The sequence below is a fragment of the Struthio camelus genome, chromosome W (assembly GCF_040807025.1).
Source record: "Struthio camelus isolate bStrCam1 chromosome W, bStrCam1.hap1, whole genome shotgun sequence".
NCBI lineage: Eukaryota > Metazoa > Chordata > Aves > Struthioniformes > Struthionidae > Struthio > Struthio camelus.
This window is the reverse complement of record NC_090981.1, coordinates 41,733,738-41,760,038: the sequence shown is the minus strand read 5'-3', so window position 1 is coordinate 41,760,038 and position 26,301 is coordinate 41,733,738.

The window sequence follows — 26,301 nt, the reverse complement described above, 5'->3', positions numbered from 1 at the left end:
CCATAGTGGACCGCTTTAAAAATCCCATCTTTATCTGCCTGCCTGCAGAGCATCCTGTGTTTTAATTCTAGGAAGAAATCAAGTTTATTGCAAGTAGTTTGGATGATGAATTTGGCTTTTTAAATGTCATTCTGTTTATAAAAGTGCCAGTGTTGCTTTTATTATCACTCATACCAGCTAAAAAGATTCTTAATGGCAAAACAAAATAACTGAGAGAGACCCTGGGAACCTCCATGCCAATGAACTGACTGATGATAGAGCAGGACTTTTGGAAACAACCTTCTGGACATCCAGATTGCATGTAGGAGGGGGAAAATATTGGGTGGGAATGGGCTGCCTCAGAGCCCCTTCAGGTTGCTCAGAAGAGACCCTTAAATCAGTTGCGCTAAAGGCAAAACCTCTCTCGGTACCATATGCGGTCACTAGACTCATAGCCAGCAAAGTTTCCAGATTTAAAACAGGTATTAAAAAAATCCTGAATAATGAAAGCAGAATTCTGCAAATGAATGCAGCAGCTTCTCTAGGAGCCTTGGAATATATTTGCCTGAATATAAGGATGGAGATGGGGTTCAAAGAGATTGCCCACCTCTCTGGCAAGCTAGCCTTCCCTTTCTCTTCCTAATTTTTTTTTTTTTTAATCACATTTTGATCTGCTTTTGAGGAGCGCGCCATCAGGTGCAGCGAAAGCCCTTTCAGTGGCCTCGTATCTCCGGCTGCAGGCGGTAGCAGTAAATCAATACCTCGTCCTTCAATCATTTACACAGTGCCACGTTTCAAGGAAACGCACCAAAATGACAACCAGCGCCAGCCACCCCTCCTCACGGCCAACCCTAGAAGGGGAAAAAATCGGGGAAGGCAGGTCGGTGCTAGCGCCGCGGGGCGCCACGCAGCTGGGGTCCTGGCCGCCCGCGGCCCCTCGGGGGCAAAAGCCGAGGGAAAGGAACAGGGTATTAAAATAGCTCGTTACAGTCAATGACCCTCGCAACCGGCTCTTTTGGCCTGAGCCCCAGAGAGCCCTAGAACAATCTAGAAGCTGCCGGTGTTGACAGAAAAGCTATTTACAGCGAGGCAGCGAGTGGCGCACGTGGTGCTGCTAACAGCTTTCCCGGCCCCACGCTAGCTGCGAGCGTCCTCAGACGGCTGTCGCGGCCCCGGCGGAGGGCAGCCGGCAGGCGGAGGAGGCCGCCGCCTCTTGTGGGCCCGGCCCTCTCACCACGGGGAGGCGCTTAGCGTCTCCTTTGCTTGAGTTTCTGGGGAGAAGAAATGAGAACAAAACACGGGCAGGCAAAACAGAGCTCTCCCGCACATCTCCCGGCTGTCAAACCTGAAATCAATGGCTAAGGGAAGGGGCAAGAATGATCAGGCACCGGGAACCCCGAACGCAGTATTGCAAAACGTCCTGGAAACACGCTAGCTTGGCCTGACGTGTTCCCGCCTCCGGCCCAGGGGAGAAGGAGGGGTGCGGGAGCCCTGCCGAGCTGCCTGGCCGAGGGCCGGCCGCGGGCGGTTCAAGGTCAGCTAGTCAGAAACGCGTGCCAAGGGTTTTGGCTGTCCTCGACCGGCTGGTGTTCAAAACGGCTGCTCAGGGAGCGCGTGCGGACCTTGGCGTGCTGGGTCTCAGGCTTCGCTGCTGGGCCGTGCGGCCTCGCTCACGTGCTCTGGTGCAACACGCTCTCTCTCCATCCTCTGACAATCCACGTGCGAATAAAATATGAAAAGAGGATGCTCATTTTCACACTGAATGCCATTGCTTTAACTAGGTATTTTGTCACATGGCCAGCATTTGGTCAGAGTTGTCAGGCTGTCTGAAAGAACCACCCAGAAGCGAGGCTATGGGAACTGTAGAGCAGTGGTACTTTGCATTTCTACAGCCCTTCGTGCCAATGGCTGTCAGCGTGTGGATGCGCCCTGCCGCGTACCCCCGTCCTGCCAGCCAGCATTACGCTCTTATCAATACTGTGCAGGCGCCTGCCCTCGCCCCTGGTGCGTGCGGCTGCGTTGAGCAGCACCGCTCCCTTCCCTGGCTGTCGCTGGAGTCGCGCATAGTTATGCAAAGCAAACGTGTCAGCTCCTACAGCAGCAGTCTTCGGAAAATGAAGTCCCTGCACTTGCCTCTTAGCAGGAGGAAGATCACAACTTTTTGGTGTTTGAGTCTCATCTCATTCTTTTTCTCTGCTAATGGAGCTGCCTTGACTTCAAAGGAGACATGATTTACAGCGCAGTGAGATCCTCTTATGGCCCTGTGAGTGTAAACTGCTCTCAGATGCTCACGCGGATTCTCCAATCGTCCAGCAGGGTAATAATCACGCCGGGCCTAAATTCTGCCACCCCTTCCATAGCTGAGATCTCACTTAAGTCTTACTAACAGTAGTGAGTAAATGTGAATCCTTCATCTACCAGCATCTGACATCGCATGAACAGCAGTGGGATTAACCAGCAGGGGCCAATCACAGCAAAAAGTACTGTGATGTCAGCTGTTAAACCTGGCGTCAATGCTGTGAGCTCGGTACTCTGTTCCAGTGGCGGGGTGAGGATACACACTCTTACAAGGGCTTATCATCACCGACGTTAACCACAGTGTCCAGCTCAGGAGCTAGGGATCCGTGTGAGCATTATTATGTGCTCATGGGAAAAAAAAAAAAAAAGAGGCATGAATTAATAATGGTAGCAAAGAAATAAAAAACATGCACAATTTCCTTTTCAGCTACATTGTGTGTGATGCTAACAGGCATCGTTCTGCTGAAAGAGTCAAAACTTTCCAAGGGTTTCTCCTTAAAGAGAAGTCTTTATCACTCTATCTCAGACTTGGGAATAAAGACAGAGCCATTAAGGAGATATAGGGAAAGCAGGGTTGCTGTTGGTTTGTGGAAACACAGATGCTGTTTCCTACAGTGAGAATAAGCACATGTCAAATTTTACAGAACCCATAATACCATTTCTTGAGAGGAAGGAGGACTTAAAATATCAAGTCAAATTTTTACCAGATAAATTATTCTACAAGTGTGTGAATGTCTACATCTAAACATTTGTTCTTAAAGAAGCCCCTCTAGCTATGCTGCAATAGAAGCTGATTAAAGGACGTGCTGGAATATCAGTTTGAGACAACAATCAAGATCTGTCCTGATAACTGCAAGTTTCCACAACGAAATTCACACCAATACAATACATGTCAAAAGCAGTGCGTTGGCAACGCAACAAACTGTAGGAAAAGGACAGTAAAGGGTATCAGAGACTGATCACAAGGCTTCAAACTGGAAGTGCAGCCAGATGAGCCTGCAGATAGCTTTCAGGCCCTGCGTTTTGATGTACAAAGGCAGAGAAGTGCCCCTGTCACTGGGGAGAGGAGCTGCCTCTTGTTTTTCACAGGGAACCTCCAGGCAAGAGGGTGCAGTGCTCTGCTGGCCTAGCTGAGGCACCGCAGGCTCACACCCTACCTTACGCTGCAGGAACTTGTTCATGCTCCAAGAGCAACTTCTGAGCATAAACTGTAAAAACAAGGCAAGCCTGTTTATTGACCCCATGAACAGCATACCAAAATCCTCATATTTTTGCAAACCACAAGCAGCCCACAGGAGTCTGAGGGGAAGGGAGGCTCAGGGAGTTGCTCGCAGGCAGGAGATGACCATGGCACTGTGGAAGTCCCACTGCTTTACACCCGAGCGGGCCAGCTGGGGCTTGCTGCTGAACTCTTGACTCAGCCTCAGCTGGGAGCCCCAGCAGGCGCTGTGGAGAGCCCTGGCACCACCATGAGCTCACGGCCTCCCAAAGAAACCTCACCCAGAGGCTTTCACAGTGACACAGCCCAGCCGTTGTCACTTGGTGAACCTCCAATCTGGGAGCTGCACTGGTTCTCCAAGAGAGCTGCATATGTCTCCAATGCCACAGCTGGCACCTGTGTGGGCAAATGAAGAATTTACATAGTTGTTATGGCTGAAAATAGTGGGGAAAGTTCATGAGATTTGGTGCAGAACAGCCAGTACAGTACTAGTTCCAATGTCTTCTATTGGCCTTTCCAAAATCAGCCTCCATGAGATAAAATCATAGGATTAAACTATATGCATACTATAAACTATGCATAAATATATGCCAATTATACAGCATAACAGGGAAGGAGTATAGGATGGGTACTAGGGTGGAATAGCTGTTAGGCTTTTAAATTCCCACTTTCACCTATTACACGCTAACATCCCCCTAAATACCTTGTGTAGCCAAGCTCATAAAACTAGTACATTAAGCAATAGCTTTTGTCAGACTTTTTCCGCTATCCTGAATTATCTAGGTTCAATAAACACTAATGATATCACTTTCTCAATTTTCCCACAGTCTCACCTGATTAGAAGAAGAAAACATTAGCTTTGAACTACAATAGCCTTTTCACCTTTTAAACAGAGTTTCCCCCATCCAGAGGAGTAACTTTTGTAGAATTCAGCTTTCAAACATTGCTACAAAAATGGTATCCAGAACCACAATGCCCCGAAGCCTCTGTTCTGTGCATCTTGCAGTGGATTTTCACCCTGGGGGCCTCAGAGGCCCCGGGGTATCTGTGGGCTACCTTTATGAAGTCTGTAAAAGGTAACTAAGAAAAGCATGTCCCTGTCAACAGGCTAAAATTTGCTATCTAGGTGTCTGCACCTTCACTGAAAAAAAAACCCTGAAAACAACTGTTATATAACACAAATATAAACTATGATAATTTTTTTTGTGTTAGTGTGTACAGAGCTGAGATTTATGCACATATGAGCAAAGAGGAAACAGTGTGTTACACATTAGAAAGAGGAAGTGGGTGAGGTTTGTTTGTTTGCTCTTTAAGGCTAACAATAATCTGCAGTCCCTCTCAGAAATGTATGAACTGTAGAGAATCAAGAACTGTTTTGAATTTGGGTAACACTGCTACCAATTTTGAGGGTTTTCAAGGCATAAGAGGGGATGGGCTCGTTACTGGAGGCTGAGAGTTTAGCTGTGGTATTCGAGTGGTCCAAGTGGTTTGAATTGAACTATCCTAACATTGAGCTGGACTCAAGTACCTTACAAGAGGAAAGATTTGCAGGGTGGGCAGGAAACGGTTCTATTTTCCAATACTAACATTTGTCTTCAGCTTAGCCTTAGTTCATCTATGGCTGCAGCAGTTATCGTGACACATGCTTAGGCCATGAGCAGGCATCCACTGCAGAAACAGCTGCCGCTCGCTGCTCAAGCCCAACTCACATTTTTCCCCGTTTTCCCTCTCTGCTCCCTTGGACTTCTTCCTTTTGCTCTGCCCGGCACTTGGGGCATGTCAGCGCTCCTCATTACTTCAGTGCAAGAGTCCAACAGTCAACCTTGCAGTCAGTCTAAAGTGAGCATTGTGTCAAAAGAGTTAAAAATAGAAAGAAGGTTGGTGAGCTTTCCTCAGTAGTCTGTAATACCTGTCAGAAATTGAAGTGGCTTGTGCCTCCGCTAATGTTTGTCGACCGGTGTTCCTGTATGGGGCAGGTAATCACTGAAACCCGTGTTTGCTCTCTTAGTCTGGCTATTACAATGAACAGAGCAGCCTGTGATAAGGTAGTTATATATTTTAGAGTAGGTCTAAGTGACAAGATGCAGGAAGGAAGAGAAGAGCTGAACTCTGGAATTTGCACCTGAGTTTGTTGAAATCCCCGTACATAGGAGTTAGCCATGCAAATACTTTAAAGCACGTGAAGTGTGATCAGTTATTCAGCCCCAGCTAACACTATATTATTACTGAATGAGTAATAACACACTATCAGACCATATTTGCCTTGGCTGGTGGGTGGCAGAAAGCCATTATGGGCTTTGTTAGTATTAGTTTGCCTTGAACAACTTCACCTTATGGAAATATATTATTTCGCCTTAAGACATGACATGCCCTCGGAGGCAACCAGCGCGTTTTACTTGTGCAGCTACAGTGCTTTTGACTTCTCTGTTCTCCTTTTCTCTCAGCTGGCTTGTCTTTAGGCATATCTGGTGATAGGAATGTGATATAGTTTAATAGAGGGGAAAAATTGATGAGGATCTAACACTCTCAAACTGTGTAATCTTCCTGTCCAATTCAGTGTACTACCACTTAGTCAAACTTCAATACGATAATTAGCCTCTGGCCCCTTTGTAGCCTGCTCCACCTAACTCGCTGGAGATTTTGAAGATTGCTGCTGTTCTCTCCCTCTCTCATTACTGCTCCTGCTGCCTGAACGCTAGCTTCCAGTCACTGCACGTAGGAGGCTTGGGAGCGTCTGGACACACAGAGTTAAATCAATCCAAAGGTGATTTGTATCACATTAATTTTTTTCATGGAATTTGCCATATACAACAGAAGAGGCTCCCAAATGAGGTAATGCACATGGAAGGCATTGATAATATATTATGACAGGTACAGTAAATTAATTTGGAGGCTACTATAAACAGTGTGAGAACATAGATTTTATTGCAGTTTCTTCTGTGGAAAGATGGCAGAAGTATCTCTTTTCTTAGTAATTTAAGAGACTGTAGCTGCTTCCAAAATACTCTGAGGAAAACTTTGACTTCTTAGACAAGGGAGACTCCACTTGACTGGCCGGAGTCCAGTGGAGCTTTAGCAATTTAAACCAGCTGAAACCATGGCCCATAATACTGTGTTTACACCCTCAGCCCTGGAGAACATTTAAACAGGACCGATCCAAGTTTCTACAGCCAGTGGAAAGACTAACATTAATTTCAGAGCTAAATTGAGCCGTTAGCCAGACTGGGTTGATTCATTTCAAATGAAATGGAGGCATATACAAACACAAGTAAGTCAGATTTTCAGTTTCAAAAGGACGGCTCTGAGAAGCTAAGAGAACTGATCAGTGAAGCCAATTAGGCCAAAGAGTTCAAAACTATTTACACCAAAGGAGACCTGGAATTTCTTTTCAATAAAAACTGCAAGGAGCTCTCTGGAATTTGCAGCACAAGAAAGGAGGGCAACTTGCAGGGAAGGGCTGCAGACTGAACTGGATGGAGAACCACCTTAGGCAGTCCGGCAGAGTGTCTATTTGGAAGGGAGGAAAAAGCTAATCAACAAAGAAAACTTCATTTTGGAGGCCAGGAAGCAGAGCGCTGAAGTAAACATGGCCAAAAGTCAAAGCGAGTTAGAAGTTTGCAGAGGAAATTAAATAGTAATAACAAAAGGAAATCATAAAAAGTTATTTAGCTATTGAAACACAAAGATTTTAAAGGGGAAAAGAAATGGTGTTTTTATACCGAGAGGATTAGAGCTGGTGTATGTGTGTGAAAATACTAAATGAAACTTTACTTGGGTTTTCCGGAAGAATATTAAAATACAGAGAAAAGCAGGACAGATATGGGATGAGTGTAAGGAAATAGAAAATACCTCCTCAAAGGAGAAGCAACACTCTGAGGGCTGCACACGCTCCGCCAGCAGGGAGCAAATCGCTCCCCACAGGACTCGGAGAGCTGGCAGTGACTTCTACTAATTTTGTCAAACCATGAAGGAGAGGAATCCATATGGCCTGAGCACAGTAAATATAGTAACCATAATTAAGAAAGTGAACTTACATTTAAAGACATGTTAGCTTGATTGTAATAGTATGCAAGAGTATAGGACAAATTTCAAAGGAAGGGCATCATTAATGACACAATGATTAATGGAAAATCAAAAAAACAACAACAGCCTGGGTCTGCCAGATAGAGTACTAGACTAACGGAATACTTTTGTTTGGTAAGAGAACCGATTGCTTTGAAGAAGGAAATTGCAGTAGAGCTAAGATGTTTGAATATCAGTGAAGCACTTGAAATATGGGAAATTGTTAGTTAAAATGAAGAAGCAAAAAGGAAAAGCACAAGAACTGTAGTAAGAAGGTAAGAAGTGGCTTTAAAGGGAGATGTCAAATGCTTGTGCTGAAGGAACTGGGATCCTTTTTTAGCTGGTTTCATTAAGGACTATGATTGAAAAAGTAGGTGCATGTTAATGAAATTTGCTGATTAGCCAAATGCAGGATGCATCTTGGCAAAAAAACCCACATCTGAACATGGTACATGGAGAAGTAGATAACCTGCAAGCCTGAAATAATAATAATAGTTTGAAATTTAACCCTACAGATTTCAAGATCATGCCTTTAGTAACTAACAGTAGGATTTCTACAGTAGTCTAGGGATTCATCAGTTGGAAATAACACAGAAGGAGAAAGTCACCAAGTTTGGTATGACTGTGAAAAATGCAAAAATGATCGTAGAATTTATAAAGGAAAGTATTTCTAGTAGACAAAAGGAAGTATTCACAGCTTTGTACAGCACATTGATCAGATGTTATTTGGAATATTGAGAACAAGACCGGTAACCTACACTCACGGGAAAGGCATTCCTGTGGGAAGAACTGAGATGAAAAAGCAAAGGGGCAGTCTAGTCTCTGAGAAGAGATGGGAAGGGTTTGTCTTCCTTAGCAAAGGCTCTAGCGTGCTTGAAATACTGATGTGTTGGCTGAGTAGAATATATATACCAATGTGTGCTTGGGATTCAAAATCCAGGTGTTCTTGCACATATGTCCTTGTAGGGACCAGCCCTCATCTTCCTGCCTTAGGTTTCTCTAGGGTGGTAGCAACCTGAGGGAAGGCATATGCCTGAAGGTGCCCATCTCCATCTCTGGAGAGGAGATGGTAAGGCCTCTTCTGCTCTCCATCAGGTTTGGACTGTCCCACCTGACACACCAGGGAAGGAGTAAAAAAAGACACCTTTAAGATAAATGGATGCACTAATCAGAGATGTTCGTTTTTGAAATCTGTCCTTGTTCTTGAATTATCCCTCTGGGTACAGATGACCAGAGGTCTGACTTACAGCAGGCTAAGCTTAGGATACAGGAATCCTGCCTTAAGGGCTATATCCAAGGGTATGCTTTCTTATTCTAAGACATTGAGGTAGGGAGACTTTTTTTTTTTTTTTTTTTTTTTAATGCAACAGGTCAAAGTCAAAACTATTTGTCTGGGCAACAGGGTGAGGTGGGCTCAGCATCCTCCTCAGCCAGGAAAGTTCAAGCCCATATTTTCTACTTCTCATAAGAGAATGTCCTAACTGATAAGCTACAGGTGAATCTGGGATATGGATACAGCCCGATTCTCCTATAAAGCCCCTCCACTAGGCATCTAATAATGAAATATTGTGAGCCTATGGAGAGAGCAAGCCAGATGGAACAGCTTATTAAGAGGGCTTGACAGAGAGAAAGGTAGGCAAGCAGAGTGATAGCCTAAGCCTTGTTCCCTTATGCCTTTGGGATAAATAGAGATAAAAGTAACTGGTTTGCCCTTTCCTGGAAGCATGGAGGAAGCCTGCAATGTGATCTTTGTTATAAATAGATGACGATTCTGTAAAAGACCTGGAAGGGCAATGTATGTGCCCCTGTGCATAAAATCAGGTGGTGAAATGAGGCCTGTATCACATTCCTCAAGGGACTTGTACGCGAAGCCCCACAGCAGACACACACACACACACACAGGCATGCGCAATGGGTCATCTGGCTGCCATCTGGCCAGCTCAGCCAGGATGGTAGCATTCTGGGCACAGGTATTAGGCATCAAAGCGCTGGGGAAATGTAGGTGCCTCTCGGGCATCAAGCGTTTTGATGAGATCACTGTGGCTCAGTCTCTTGAGTGCAGTTGTCTAAATTGCATTACAGGTGGCTGAGGTCCTGGTTTTAGCCCTTTGTGGGGAATTCATCTCACCTAATTAATGTCAGGCATCAAGTCTAATCTAGTTGTCTGGGCTCCTGCAGGAAAGGAGATAGATGATTCAGCGCTCCTGCCTTGTACGCTCCTCTCCAGCAGACACATCAGCCTTCCCACTTTGGAAGCCTCTCTGCTGATTACAGAGACAGCTTGACAGCCAGCTTGGATGACACACCTCGCTGTTTGAGAGCCAACATTGAGTGGGACAAATCCCACAGCGTGGGCCTTAGCATGTAAAAATTAGAGTCCTGGGGACTTGGGCTCCTTTGGTGTTCAGCTGCTTTTGAGACTCGTACCTGGCAGAACACAGACAGAGAATCAATGATCAGCTTGCCTTTAAGAGACTTCATGCCAAACAGATGTGGATCAAAGAGTTTATGAGCTCCATTGGCAAAGATGAGAGATTTTTGCATGTTCAGCAAACCTAATCTCTTTATTTAACTTTGAAAATTTACAAGCTCTCCTGGCGCAGTCAGTGGAGCTTGTAACCTTTGTGATCAGATGAAGCCAATGGAACATATATTATATGAGTGCCAAGTAGTTCAAATGTTGCTTTCCCTCTTTCTTTCTTTAAAACAGCAGGAAAATAAAAGTAAACAGCCACCATTAAGATTTTTTGTTTTTAAAGAGCTTTCAAACCCCAGGAAATCTCCCAAATTAGAGAACCCGCAGCAAAAAATAATTCTGTCCCACTTATCTTTCTACCTTTTCTGTAAAGTATTTATTATCAACACATAACAAGACTACAGAGATTATCATTATTCTTCAATTGGCAACATTCACTTCAGGGATATCTTGCCTGTTCTAGGGCTTGATTTCTCAACCTGAATTTTTTCATTAACTCTAATGCTTCACTTTTAATTATCCTCATATTGGGAAATGACTTGATACAAATAATTAGGAATGCCAGTTTGATGTAGGAGTTCACTTACCACACACCTACTCATTTTCCTGTTTGCATTTGTGTAACAGGGCCCTGCATGTGTAGATAAACAAAGATGAGTGCAGTACGTCTGAGAACAAGTCAAATAAAGAAAGAAGCAGGTAAGCCAAGCTAACTCCTTATTGCCAAAAAATTCTGAGCCCACTGGATGCACCAATGGTTTAGAAGGAGCTGAAGAATATTACCAAGGAAAATGCTAAGATGGAACAGGACGGGGGGGATGGGGGGGTTATGTGCCCTGAGGGCAGCCCCAGCTGCCCCAGGATCTCACTCCCAGGCTGCAGAGGCAGCCAGCCCAGAGAAAGGAGCAGCTCAAACCAGCCCCCTGGACTCAATCATCCTCAGCGAGTGAGCCCACTGCCTACTGCACACATCTGGTACAGGCGGGCTGCAGGCTGCCTCGGAGGCATTTTGGTGGGGTGGGGTGGGGTGGGGTGGGAAGCAGAGCTGCTCTGGAGACCATTTTCCAAGGCAGTATATAGCCTTGAGTCGAGAGTTTGATTGAAAAGGGCTCACCTTAAAATGCTTCAGAGTGGGGGGGAAGGGGGAAAGTCATAGCAAAGACGTTTCAACAGCGGTTAAGGTGGAACTTCTGGCACCCCGCTTCAAAGGTCACATTGCTGGGAGAGTCTGACCCAAAGCCCGTAATGAGAAGAGAGCAGTCACAACCCTTTGTGTGTGAGTGTAGCTGTACATAGCACTGCAAAGGTGCTATCAGAGAATGAAGCAGTGTCTTTCACCTCTCCTTCTTAAACTTTTCACCCTGCAATACTTGTGAGGTTATTTTAACTAGCAGAGTTTCCACATCTCCTATGACTCTTGTTGCTCCAGAAAGTGACACCCGAAATACCTCCAGTATTTGTAACACATTGGTTAACTGAAAAGGGCCCAGGGCCACTGGAGTTTCATAGACAGGTAATTTTTTCCAGAAAGGATGGTAAGCCTTGGCTTCTAGGAGCCAGGATCTGTGAATGTTTTGTGGAAGAGTATGTGTGACTGTAAGAGCAAAGAGGTGATCATAGGAAAGGAGTCACAGGTTTTGTGCTGTGTCGGGTAAAGTCTCAGGTTTTCCACACATCAGGGATCTCAGGCTCTGCAAGTTACACTGAGTTTATTATTGAATCAGGATATTTGAATCTGGATCTAGATTTGGATCATCTTTTCCATAAAGTCCATAAAGGCTCAGAGCTAGGACTTTGGTTTCAGCTTCAGGTCTCCAGAAAGCTTTTTCTTTGTCCTCACTGTCCAAACTCAATTTTAAAGCTATCTTGTCAATTGTTCCTAGGCACCCATGAATACACATATGCATGCACATATATTTCTTCTCTATCTTTTTTTAAGAACAGCCATCTTTTTATAACTAAAAGTCAATATACATGCCTGTATTTGATAGCTCATCTCTGCAAGGACAGGCAAGCTGGTTATTTTTATCTCTATTTAGCCCAGTCTCCTAAGGAAACAAGATCTGACTACCTTTCTCTCGGGCAATCTTTCATCTTGACTTTTGAACTCGCTACCAATCAATCACAACCAAATTTGACAGAAAGAGAGGTCTTAATTTCTAGTTTTGTAGAAAACAAAACTAGAAAGTAGCTGCCTAGAGGAGATAGATTAATTTCTCCAGTGAAGGCCAGTCCTCAGCGTGCCCCCTCCAGCTAGGCAGCCAGCACGCCGGACTCCAACGCCAGCCGGCCCCAGTAGCAGCTGATGGGGGAGGCGAGGAGTCTAGAGGAGGAGACTGGGGAGGGTGCGGGATGGGAACTGGAGGACTCCGCGGGGAGCAGGAGTGTGGGGCACTGGAGCTGTTGCGCTGATGTACAGGTGGGCTGATCTCATACGTTTAAACTAAGTTTTAGCTTACGACACGTGTCGTATTCAATAAGAAACATAAAACAACCTAGCCACCTTGTAAAGGTACAAAGAAAGTGGCATCACCCTCCCTTCAAAGAGACTGTTCATTCACGTAAAAGGTTCCCAGACACTCTTTTTGTGTTTAGCAAAACAAACTCCCATTTATCTCAGTATTAGCAGGGGTAAACCAAGAACGTACCACTTGGAAGTGATTTTTCTGTTTCTGAATGAGAGGGAATTTTGCTCTTGTGCTTCTTCCTGATTGGTGGGATTTTATGTACAAGCACCCAATTTCTGTGCCTAAACATGGAATGAACCTATATACAGGCCAGCAGTACCTGTCTTTTTGATATATTTCTGGAATGGAGTAATAATGGGCTCCTCACTAGCCCCCTGATTCTGTCTGTTTTTAAAATGAAACATAGCGCAAGGGTCTTTTGTGCCCTTCTTTTGACACGGTCAGCAAGAGGACGCTGATGACAGGTAGCTAAGTTCAAGGGCAAATTTTTTACAGACTATACAAGCCAACTTTAGCAAGAACAAAATTATTTTTCAGCTCTTCGTGTGAAAGTGAGTGTGTTCCCCCTTTTGCCATTTGGCAGGTGCAAGCCTTCACTGCTGCTGCCCGTGGTAAGGTCTGTTACATTTCTAGGCACCAACTTGAGCGCTAATGCTCTGTCTGCTTCCGCAGGAAGTCATGCTATTCCCCGTCAGTATGCGCCTGCGTACTTTTGCTTTTAGTTACCTGAAGTAGAGCGCAAGCTTTGATTTGTCATCTCCCTGCATGGTAGCGTTTCTCTGCAGACACATACAATCCTTCCACAGAACCATTGAGGAGACCTCTCGTGGCCAGCTGCAGCATTTTCTACACTGTTTTAATTAACACTGTTAAAGGTAGCATTATTAGTCGTTGAACCTACTGTACAGGGGGGAATCTGAGAAAGGAAGATGTAGTGATTTGATTAAGGCCACAAAGTCACTGTAATCCAGGTCCCCTTTTCTGCTGTCTCTCAACTCTACTACAATTTTGTTATTACTTGTAAAGCTCCACCATAGGTAAGCTTGTAGTTCATTTGATTTCAATTAATAATGGCTTTGTAATCTCTGTGACAGCTTGTTTTAATTTTAGTAGTGGCTGAATGTCACCATCCTTGTTGCTATTCATGTCCTCCCATCAGTTTCCAGGCAAACTCCTTCCTGCAGCACCTTAAGTCACCTGACACCTATACATTTCTTATAGTGCCCTTGCATGCAAACACAAGCATTCAGAATCATGAGTCAGGCCTCAACACTTCATGAGTGTCTCTTAAAAATCAGTAATTTTGGTGATTTTTTTGGTAATTGTACTCTTTTGGAACGGGGGGAGTTCCATTTAGGGAGTTATGGCTCACAACATGTTTTGACAGAAATGTAGGAGGGTTTTCTCACACATTCCTGTGAATCTGGTTGCCCAGTCCCTGTCTGAGTCCACGCAGACCACTGTTTTCAGTTCAGCCGCTTGTCCTCATTTTCAGGTCTTGCGTGGAGACAGTGAAATTCAGCTAGAGCGCTTCTCCCAGAGATGGAGTTAGGGCACAAACTCGACCTACCGCTGCCGAGAAACACAGTGATGACTCAGGCACCAACAGAGGCACTACTAGAAGCATTTCAGTTTGGCAAATCAAGATGAAAGAACTTGAATTGGGGGCATCAAAATGCAGTCTTGGGGCTGACAAATCCTTACTGAACACACAACCCAAAAGTGAGCACCTCTCATCCCGCAAAAGCACTTTGTGTTTCAGCCTCTTGTCTGGACCGAGGCCGAAGGCAATGGGAGAAACGCTGACATTGCCTGCAGCACTTTTTGTTCTGACCTGCTCTTGGGAGGAAGGCAAGTGAAATGATATGGTTAATCTTTACCAGTGAAGGCTGAAGAGAGGATCCTGAGCTATCTAGCTGCCAGCTAGCGCTGCCTTGGCAACAGTTTAATGGGCAATGGCCTGTACTTGAATGACTTCAAGAAGAGATGTAATCAACCATTTGCTATCTTTCTTCTTTCCATTAAGTTCAAAGTACTATATAATCACTTCAATTTTCTTTCAGCAGTGATAAGGCTCAAGTATAAACCACAAAGCCTGAACTCTCAGTCAGGCTCTATGCTTTATCCTGGATTTATCTTCAGCCATCATCAGGTGCTGTCTTTCTGCCTGACCCCATATGGAAACCGGCCTCCAAGGAGGGTCAAGCACTCACTTTCATGCTCATTTCTGCTGAAATGCTTTTCCTGGCAAGATTAGATAAAACAATTCCCTTTCATTTCAGTCCATCCCAAGTAAATTCTTATAAAAATCTACTTTAAAGCAATTCTTTTTCTTATTTGCTATAGGTTTATAGATTTAGACTATGGTCAGGCTATTTTTATGTTCACTATGCCAGGAACAAAGCCCAGTAATTTACTTGCTTGTGGGAAAAAATGATTTTTATCTTAAAAAGGCATTTAGAAGATATTGTCAAAAACTCCTCTCCCAGTCATTACCTGGTCAGAATCTGCAATGTGACTCAAAGCTAGACACAGTAAAGCAGTTAGGGGTACAGTAGGTCTTAAACAAAATTTGCATTTTTCCCTGTACTTTACATTAAAGAGTCGTTGATAAAATATAGAAGCATCCTCCCTTAGCGATGCTCCTGGGCATCTTCCAGTCACACTGCTCTCCTGTCACTTTTCCAGCAGCCTGTAGCAGGGATTTCTGCATCCCTGCATCTCTGATGCAGGACTTTGGTGCCAAACCCCAAGCGAGGGTGGCCCGGCAGCCCCTCTCACATGGCCAGCAGGCAGTACCCTCTCCGCGCTGCCTAAACAGAGGCCAGTGTGGAGACAACGCATGGAGACGACGCTTCCCTGTCCACATTGTGCCTCTCCATTCAGGAGGGTTAGAAACACCCCCGAGCCGCCCCCGACCTTCGGTGTGGGGTGCGCAGGGAGGCTGCACCCGGCAGCAGGGTGTGCATCCTCACCGGGGAGCTGGCGTGGCGGTGCAGGGGGCCAAGTCCTCGCTCACAGGGAAGAGCAAAGTTTCACTCCATAAGCCAAATGCCAGGATACACGCATAACTTGAAGTGAAATCAGTCATGTGGTAAATATTTCCTACGGCCTTACACATGCACACGCGTGTGCCCACATGCACAGGCATATACCCACATTTTCCTCTATATGCATACAGATGTGATCCCGTGCACAGCTGGTGGCCAGAGCACATTTGAAAATGAAATACAGGTGAGTATTCACATTTCAGTGTCTTCATCACATAAGGAAGGAGGGAGCTTCTTGGTGTATGATAACATGACAGGACATGCAGCGAGGACACAGAGCATTCAAAACATTTCATAGAGTTTGTGGTGGAATTAAATATTGCAGGTAGGGCTAGTAGCTCCACCCATTCTCAAGGTCACCAGACATTTTCCATTGTCAGACCCTGTTTTCACTTCCTTATACACCAAATGTTGGCCATTCGGACAGATTTTATGTGTGCCAGATGTTTGCATCAGGTTTCTGCAGTATTGTTTTTTTTTTCAGTTGTAGAAAAAACAGTCCAGGCACTTAAAAATATAAAACTAGGAAAGATATGTTTCTTCTGCAGTTATTAAAAGAATATTCTTGAGGCCCTTTCTCTGAGCATCTTTGGTGTCCTGTCACCTTCGGGAAAGATTTAGCAATCTGAGTGAGATTGCTTTCCCCTTGTGCACTGCTTTCTGCCATCCCACAAAAACATATGCAAATTCGTCCAGCTTGTAAAACTGTAAAATCAGCTATACTGAGTAGAGACTTTGATCTTACTAAATGATATATTGAAGACTATTCAAGCAAAATCTGCCCTGCACACCAGGCTGCAGAGAGCTCCTGGGTCAGCTCTCCCCAGTCCATCGCCTTAAGTGATTGGGAGACCAGCCCCCAGCTGGGGGAACAAAGTCAGCTCTCCCTTTTGTCTGCTGTGACTGGGCACTGAGGATCAGAGAGCCCTGACCACTAAACATAAGCCCAAAAGGCAGTGTGCACCCAGCTGTGCTACATGCACCCTAGCACTTCCCCTCACCCTGTTTTGAGCTGAAGGGAAAAGGCCTGATGAGACCAAGGAACCTGGTTCGACCAAGGCAGGAAGGAAGGACGACGATTCATAGGAGTGAAGGGGATCCCTGTGGTTGGACGCGCTACACATATACTGCCTCTTCCAGGCGCTCACCCAGCTGCCTCATAAAAGCACCTTTCTTTGCCCATTGTCCGGGTGGAAGGCCACTCCATACTCTGATATTTAAGCGTCTTCCTTTAAATTACAGCCTAAATGTCTCTGTGGGAAGTTTGTAACCACTTATTCTCTGCCAGTGCTGTCCTTTAACGTTAAAAGTGGTTTTCTTTCTTATGTATCTTTTCTTGGCTACCTTTGTAGACCGTTGTGATATTGCTAGACTGTGCAAAGACAAAGCCTGGGTATGGAGCTCAAGAGGAGAGCCTGGACCTTCAGTATGGGGAAGGAGAGGCCACGGGCTGGAGAAGGGGGAGTCAGGAGGGGAGACAAGAGGTTTACGCAAGAGAGGGAAAGCTGCTGTGACTGTGCAAGTAGAAGAGGAAGGAAAAGTATTGGGGGAAATACATTGAGAGACCGTGCTGTTCCCCATGCAGGCTGTATAGTCCTCTCATAATCCCCATGAGTGACCATATGATACCATCTCTTTGTTTAAAAACCTAGGAAATTGAACACTAAATCCTACGTGAAAATTGCCTGAACAGGCTCCTTCTGCTATGGCTTCTGCACATACAGCATCCAGACCTCCCCAGGCTAAGTGCCGAGCCAAGGAGAGGCTTATTTCTAGCCCCAGTCCTAACTCCAGTAGGAGATGATGGAAGTGTTCACCCTTCATCCTCTATCAGCTGCTCAAAAATTCCGTCTTTCCTCTAAGGACAAAAAATAAACAAGAAGAAAGAGTGGACTGTAAGACACATACTGCAAGCCAGATCTAAATATCTGGGCAGCAGCTGCAGTGTGACACAAGCGTCAGATACAGTCACAATGTTTTTCTCGGTAGTATCCAGTGTATAGGATGGACCATCCTCAAGCATGAAGCAGGAGAGTGCTGTGACTGACAGTATTGTTTGAAGAAACCTGAAAGAGCAAATGCTCTGCTATGTAAAAACTCCCTGGCAATGAAAATGCTAATATCCCGTGTGTTACAAAGTGCATATTTAAACTTAGGAACGCCTTCTGACCCAAGTCGATCTGTACCTCAGCTTGCCTGCTCTGAGCTGGCCATAACGCTCACCATCGCCTTACAGACCTAGTGGGAGGATACATTCATTGCTGTTTATGAAACGTTCAGGCTTCATAATGATAGGCACCACAGAAAAGCCCATAAAGCAGTTAATAACTTCATCCTCGCAGCAGGATTTACAGGGATGAGTAGTAAATAAGATATAAAGCCTCATATTAAATAGCAAGGATGGAATAAAACACTGAATAATTGCACACTAAGGTGCCCCATCTGCCCTGTGCACTTAATGAGATCTAGGGAAAAATTACTATGGGATCTTCTGAGAAACACAGGTAAGAATGTACAGGCAATCTTTATCCCACATACCCTACATTTTGATTACTTGATTTTGCCCTTTGATAATGCACTTTAGCACAGTTTCTGGTGTGTTCATGCATCATGTGATATAAACAAATGAAAAAAATAGCCGTACATTTGTCTTACCCTTTGCACTGCTTTACCATCGCTGGCCATTTACTCTTCTGGAAAGAATTACGCAGGGCCGCTGCGTAAGGTAGCTCAGGTTTCCAATACAATATCCTGGCTTTAGGTGCTTGTCCCTCAGAAAGCAACATACGCCAGACTGGGTCTTAGCGAAGCACAGAGGGAGGACTGCAAAGCTGTAGACTTTATTAAAACCCTCTCACGAATGAGACATCTGCCCAAAGTGCACGTTTCAAAGGCTTCAAAAAAGGATGAACTGCTAGAATTCACATTCTGCCACTACCCACAGAGCCAGCAACTTTCCAAACGCAGCCCCCTGCCTCTGTTTGAGGTGGTTTCATGGTAATGACAAAGGCAGCTGCGCACCTCAGGTTCGAAATGGCTGTTTTTTCCCTGTCTGCTTATGCAGCTGACTTTAGAAACGGGTGTTCTCGCCCGGGAAACACCTTTCCAGGGGCTAGCTTCAGGTGAAGCCCCTGAGGGCAGGCGCCACCACAGCTGCCGGAGCTGCACTCCCCGCTGCGCCCGTGGGGCAGCCCCTGCGCCCCGCTCTGCCCCAGCCCCCTGCCACAGCCATGGTGAGGAGGAGGGTGGTCCAAGACTGCCACCGCTCGCGCACCAGGGGCAAGACGTGGACTGCCATGACCTTGGCCGAACCTTCCTCCTTCCCCTGCGTGGAGCCAACTTGGAGGTTAGTTTGAGGTCTCCTGGGGAGCTGCAAAGTCCCCCCCAATGGCCCAAGGACACCAGGGTGCTCAGCTCTGCCAGGGCTGCGGTGTGAGAGGACATGACCTGGTTGTTGCTGAGGTTTGCACTGTCTAGAGGGTGTCCAGGAGCTGTGTGACGTCTCCTGAGAAGGAGACGTTTTCTGAAGAGAGCTCATTGTCTCAAGAGAGCTGCTAGGTTTAACATAAAAATTAAAACAGTCTATATTATTTGTTTTTCTATGAATACAAACAACTTACATTAAGGATCAAGAAGGCCAAAAATGTAACACTATGTATATAAATATATTTTTAAAAAAAGTCTGTGTGTGGTAGAGCAGTGTGCCCACAGTCACACAGCAGGCCAAGGGCATATCTGGGTAGAGCACGCTGGTTCCCTGTTTCCCAGTTCAGCCCTGTTCTCAGGACTATGCTACATAGCGTCACGGGAAATCAGCTTGTTAATACTGGCAACCTGCAACTCAAGCAGCCTGCTGTAACTAAACGATGACTGTTTACTCTGCCGCAAGGAAGGACTGGGAACTTTGGCTGTGCAGAAAGAAAAAAGTGCTCACAGTCTGGCTAGCGCCTCCAGAACCACAGGAGCAATGGTGTGGACACAGTTGTCCTAGTACACAACGCTAGCTCAGGTTTCCAAGACGATATCCGGAGTTTAACGTGCTGATGTCTCAAAGTATAGGTTCCAAGCAACCTAGTATAGTCGCATAGGTTCAACATCGTGTTTAAGATCGTTTTTAATATATCTCTTTTATGGTCGTTCTGTCCCTTTTTTTCTTCTATGCTGGTATAGGTATTTTGTGAGGTTCCTTTGTTTTAGTCTTGATTTTTATACTTGTGGCTTCCTTTTTTTTGTTACTGTTGAACTTCCTGCTCTGTTGCAGCTCATTAAATTATTCTTTTTTTACAGGGCGACTTACATGCTTTCCTCTATCTCTCTCTGGAGATCAGAGTTTCAATAAATATGTTTCACATGGCTCTTGCAATGTTTCTCCTTTTTTATTTTCTACCCAGGGGATGAGGAGAAATAGGTCTGGAAATCAAAGAATACGTCCAAGGAGATAAGTAAATGTGAGAAGGAGCCTCATTCCCCCTGGATCAACAGCATCACTTCCCAGCAACTCCTGTTCAAGTCCTTCAAGACCAATGCAGGAGATTAGGCAGCGGCTGCATTTATAGCTAGCATTGCTCTCTCTCCTTTCTTTCTGAGTTGTTGGTTGTGGTCACTTATTCAGTTTATTTTAGAGCTACTTCTTTCAGGCCTTTCAATAATTTATGTCTCAATAGGGAAAAATGCCATCCAAAGTACCCCCATAAATTTACTAATGTCACCTCAGCTTTTGAAAGCTGAGACCACAAAATCCTGGACTATTGACCTTCCAGTGATACAATTTAAAGCCAAACTCTTAACTTATTGACAACTTATTGAGACTCACACAGACCATTTTAATTGTTTAGCCTGGCTGACTGACCACGGGGGGAGGAAATAAAGTTCCCTTGGAGTTGCTCAAAGCTTTGCACGAGGGGTACCAGCACACACTGCAAAGCTCTGTGCTTTTGTGAGCCTCTCCTGAAGCACCTTTTTTATCCTCTCCATCGTGGTAACAAGAGCTGGCCCTGCCAATGCAAGAAGACTTTGTGTTATCGGCCCTTCCTGCCCTCAGACACAGGAGAGGCCATTCCTGAGAGCTGCTGGTTCAGGTGATGAAGCTTTCCTGAAACACCAAATACTATCACAGCAACACAAAAGTTGTGAGAGAAATAAATCCCTGTCCTGACTGATTCAGTCATGTGTGTGTGAGAGACATATAACAATATGGAGGGCTTCATATCAGACCTCCACACCGCATATTGCATGCAGTGTCTAATAAAATATGAAACATTTAATTACAGTGAGTGATTGCTCTCATTTCTTCAGGACCCCTAGAGCTGTGGTAATTTGATGAGGGAAGATTTGAAAAATGATGCATGAGAACTTAAATGTGTTGATGAAGCACATCAGAAAAAAGTCCCTGCTACCTAAACAAGGGCACTGCAGTACTTTTAAAAGAAACGTGTAAATTTTGACCCAAAATAAAGGCATCTCTCTTAGAAAGAATGAAATGTTTCTAGACTAAGATACAACAAAGGACACTGAAAAATCTCTGGTTACTCTTACAGGCTTCTCAATTAATTTATTATTTTGCAGAATTAAAACGGATTCACTGGTAAAATCCAGTGAGATGTGATCTCTGTGATTAATCAAAATTATTATTCACTTGAAGGGCTCCTCTAAGGCAACCTTATTTTTCCTCCACTCGTCTGCTCTGGGCAGAAAAGCAGCCCCTGGGCAGGCTGGCTGGCTGATGAACTCGTTGCTGGTCCATCAGCCTGACAGCCATCATCTGGGCTCAATTCACAAATTAACCCTCCGCCCCAATATAGTACCTTAGCAGGGCAGAAAGGAAGTAGAAACAGCAAATGGAAAAAAATATAGGCAGGAGACCTCCCTTGGTGGGACGGGCTGGTGGGGGGCGCTTGGTCATGCCCACAGGACATGAGTAACAGCAGCGGGAAGAAGAGCAGAGCAGAAAGGCTGGAGCAGGGCATCAGTGCTTCCGCTGCTTGTGCTTTCAGACCATCAGGGTTACTCCAAACATACCTGCAAGTTACTGTCCTGTCACCTATGAAGAAACTACTGCATTGCCAGCCATGTTTTTATAATCATTTATGAATTTTATAAAAGGAACTTAAGAGAGAAAGAGCTATATTAATACAAATCAGAAGAATAAAAGAATTGCGGGGTAGATAGGTGCTAAAGGACTGCATTTCATCTTTTTAGTTATTTTGCAAAAGAGCTGTCTCCCTGCTCAGGGCTCTGAGAAGGGTATGCAGGACTATTAGAGGGGGAGGACATGGGAGACCACCTTTAAAGTGCACCCACGCTGATATGGCAGCTCTGAGGAGACAGCCCTGGGACAAGGCTGTGAAAGGAAAGCACAGAGGCTGCTGATGCCACTTCCACCTCTCTCCTTTGATGAGTTTTGCTTTTCAGTCTCCCTTTGGTGCAAAATACTGCTAACTGATGACAGCTGCTGAACACCAGCACAGTCTGATTTTTCACAAATGGCCACTTGACTCAAACACACTAATCTACAGCTGGACACGCAATGGTGTGGCAGCACAGGAACACAAGTAGCTATGATCGCTTTTAAATGCCAGTTTGCTTATTTGGACGGGGGAAGCTGGGCACATGCCTGAAGCAGCCACTTTTGTAAATGAGCCTGGTAATGAATCAGCTTTGCAAGGAGTGGTGCAGCTGTGGTGGCACCTGCCCAAACACCCCTGCTGCCCCCAAGCTGGCTACGAGGAAATCTAGCTGCTCTTTCCTGAGGGCTCTCAGTGTCTGGGGTCTAGCCCATACCTAGACACCCACCTTTTAACTGCAGGGCCTCTGGCACATGACCACAGTGCAAAATCTGTCCAGCAGCCCTTCCTGCTCCCTGTTCCTCAATCCAGTCCTGGCTCCTGAGGCTCTCACCTGAGCTTAAGCGCATCGTCTCCCAAAACATTGAGTCTTTTGTCCTACAAAGTATCTTCACAAAGCCTGGGGCAGAGAGGAGAGAGTAGACATGCAGGTATAAATAGCCTTTGCAGAAACCGTGTGAAGATGCTGTTGTACTTACTTACAAAATAAAACGGGACAGATTAGAGACGTCCTTAGAAAAAACAACAAGCTCCTGAAGTGCAAAAGCCCTCAGCCCAGCTGCCTTCCCCACAGAGATCCTTGAGAGTCCATCACGGTTTGACTTCTCTGACCTTGAATGACACCTATGCCAATCTGTCAAATGCTCACCAGCTCCACTCCTGCCTCCATCCATAGCTTCTGGTGTCCTTCTCTGTGACTTTTTTTTTCACTTTGTTTCTCTTTATCTCTATCTCTTTGTCCTGGGGTGGGTAATATTTCATTTTCTCCACTGCTTGCAACTCTTCAGATGTCAGGAAGGGCCATCTCCTCCCAGCTCTGGCAAGCACGTTGTCCCCAGGTGCTTTGTCTTCAATAGGTGGTGACAGAGTTTGCGCCATCGTCGCTGGTTTGGTGGAGAGCTTACCCAGCTTGCCTGCCCCTGCGGGTTACAGAAGCAATGCAGCAACTTCTGCCCCCAAAAATCTGTGTACCTGCCTGAATCGATCAGCCGTACAAAGGGGCTCCCCAAATTGCTACAGCATCTTTGCCTAAAAGGCCATAGCATTACTCCAGCTACAGGGAGGATTTCTTAGCCTGCCTTTGTCGCTTGCCTTTTGAATGGGATTTACAACTTTGATAACTGAAAGGAGGGAAGTTAGGACTTGCATTCCTGCTCTGGGGCTCCTGAGCCAGCAGCTAGACAGCCCTCTCAAGGAGGAAGGGAGAAGCCAGACCTTCAGTAGTTTGGACTGAAGGAGGTGGTGAAGCACAGCTATAGCTCTTGAAACACTCACAGAGCTGGCAGGGCTGAAGTTACGTTAGTGGATAGGATTGCCCAGAGATAAGATGCAGGGAGAAGCAAGAAGGCAGCGAACAGCAGAGCTTTACAGGGTACCACAGAAAGTTGATGAGGCTGCAAGAGCATCCCCTGAAGGATGTACCTCACTCTGAGTAATTAGGGGATGACAAATGACATGGGAAACAGAGAAGGACATTCTGATTCCATCATTAGTGTTGAAACATTTTCTTAAATGAAAAAAATTAGTTTAATGGACTATGAGGTAATTTGTTCTGCACGTGCTCTCCTCCCACAGCTCCGTGCCAGCAGGCAGTACCATCAGATATTCTCACATCGGTTTCACGGCAATTACAAAACACAGAATAACCTACAGAGACTGGTTACTTATTTTTAGCATTGCTGCTTAGATTGCTTAGAACTGCAGAACACGCTGAGTCTCATTGTGTCTAAGAGGGATTTAGCTACAGTTTAATCCCAAACCAGAACATCCAAGGTATACCCCTAATTTAGCACCATGAAATTTTCTCTCTGAGCCCTGTAATGCTCCCTTTTCATCCAAACTTTACAAGTTTTGTAAGAGCTTATCAACTGTTTTCAAGGTGCTGTGATTTTATAATTTGGAGAGCTTAGGTGCTTGGTATTTGTTAGTCATGGGCTTCTCTGAGCTAAATTTGCCTTACCACAAGGAATGCATGTACCCAGACGATTTCCTCCCACCTTTCCATCACACGCCTAGGCAGGCACCCAGTTTTGGGAGATGCTGAATTAGTCATGTGGCACTGCCCATGGCTATTGGGAAACAACTCGCACATCTGCTGTCTTGGCATCAGACAAAAAAATGCACTTACACATCTGAAACCCAGCTCTTAGGAACAGTAAAGGTGTGCATATTGTTTAAATCTAACCCCGGTTGTTGAGGCAGCTTTTGATTCTTCTCTCACTTGCACTGTGCTGTACAGCTGTGCTATTCCTTTGGCAGAAGAAATCCTTGCTCCCGACAGCAGCCCTTGCTACTATTGAAGTCAGAAGGGGAACATGCCATCTCCTTGGGCTAGAGTCTCAAGCGGTATAAATCAGCATAACTTCTGTCTCCACTATATTGGTGATATGCCAGTTCCCACTGGTTACAGATCTGCCCTTACAGGTTTGTAACTCATCTGCGCCGTAGTTTGCTGCTTTCCTGGATTAAGAGCGTGAAGATGGGAAGACTCTGGGAGGTGACAGGCACAGTTCGAGCAGCGCGTGGCATGGCTACGTTTACCTGGCAGTGCCAGACAAGCTGCAAGGTGCTAGAGAGCAACTGATGCCATCTGGGAGAAAAAATGTGCAGGAACATGCCAGCCTTCCGCTCTATCAGAAGTAAGGACTTGCACCTCTCCTCTACGACTGCCAGTGTTGGTAGACTTCAAAGCCTTCCCCTTTTTCTGAAGGGATCAGCAGTTTCTCAGCTCGAGGTGGCATGAGTAATCAAAGCTTTGTAAGCATGCCATAGCATTTACAGGGGATGTAACTCATACAGAAATAACAGATATATTTATGGATCTGATATTTTGAGCTTTGTGTAGCCCATAAGCAAAGAAAGAAGAGAATTAATGTAAAACCTCACCGATCTGACGTGACATGTTTTACAGTCAGAGCTCACTCTTCCCAAAAGCATAAATGACTCTACATGATATAGGAGAGTGAAGGAGTCAGATATAATTATCTACACTGTTACACAGGAGAGCTAAATAGCCTAAATCTTAATGAATTTCCTGTGGATGAAGCAAACTGTAGCTGGTTCTGAACAACTTGCTGCCTGCTTCAATGGCATTAGTAATATACCTTCTAATTTTAAAATATCGTGACATAGGACACTGAGGGCAGTTAATCCAGAACTGTGATCCCCAGTGTGTTGGCCGCATGTTTCCCTCAGAACCAACGCTTGCATTTTTTTCTCCCTGCTCACCTCATGCCAGCTCTTTGCCCTTGCCTCTCGTCCCCAGCAGTCCCTGCTTTTCTACGGCTGTGAGTACCAGCACGGACAAGAGAGAAAATGTTGCCCTTTCAGTAGTCCTTTTAGAGCACGCTTGCCCAATTCAAGCTGGCCAAGATGACTGACATTTATTAAGCACCATATTATGCTGGCCACCCCGCGATCCAATATGCACGTGAGTAACAGTGACTCCTTGCAGACTTCCCGCCTTCTTCGGAAGCAGCGACATGTGCAGTGAACAGAATTACTTCAGATGGTCCTGAAGAAAACTAAGCTGAATGAAAAGCGAAGACTCTTGTCCCGATCCCTTACGCTGATCTAATCATGTGCCGAAATGCCTGACACCTGGGGGGACAAACAGAGGTTTTACCCTAAATGGGTCTCTACTTTTTCCAGGTGGCATTACCATTTTTCCAGTCAATCTGCCTCCTTTGGGAGTTCCTCCTGCTTGGGAAGCGCTGCTGTTCCCCTGCCCCAGCTCCCACATCCGCACAGTGAGGGGCGTCCCTGCTTGCTCCCGTAGGCAGGAGCAAACTCAGCCTGGCTTCGTGGGCTGCGAGTCGGGTTGCAAAACCAGGAGCTAACTGCACCCAGCTCACAGCTTTCACATTCCCTTTCAGGCAATAGCCTGGACTTTGTCTCCATTTCTGCTGGCAATCTGCAGGCCACAGCTTCAGCCTAGGAACATCATAACCAGCCGTGGGTTTTCTAGACCGGCAATTATACACCAGCACGAGGCCATTTGGCCATGAGAGGGGAAAAATGATACATGGATTTAAAGAGCGCGCACATAGATGGAAAGAAAAGAGCACAACGCAGAGGTGTGGGGCAGGTAGGCACCTTGCAAAGAGATGGGTCAGAAAAACGTTCAAGCCAAGCCAGTACATCCTAGCACATGACTTTGCTTCCAGCATGGGGAAAAAGAAGTCTT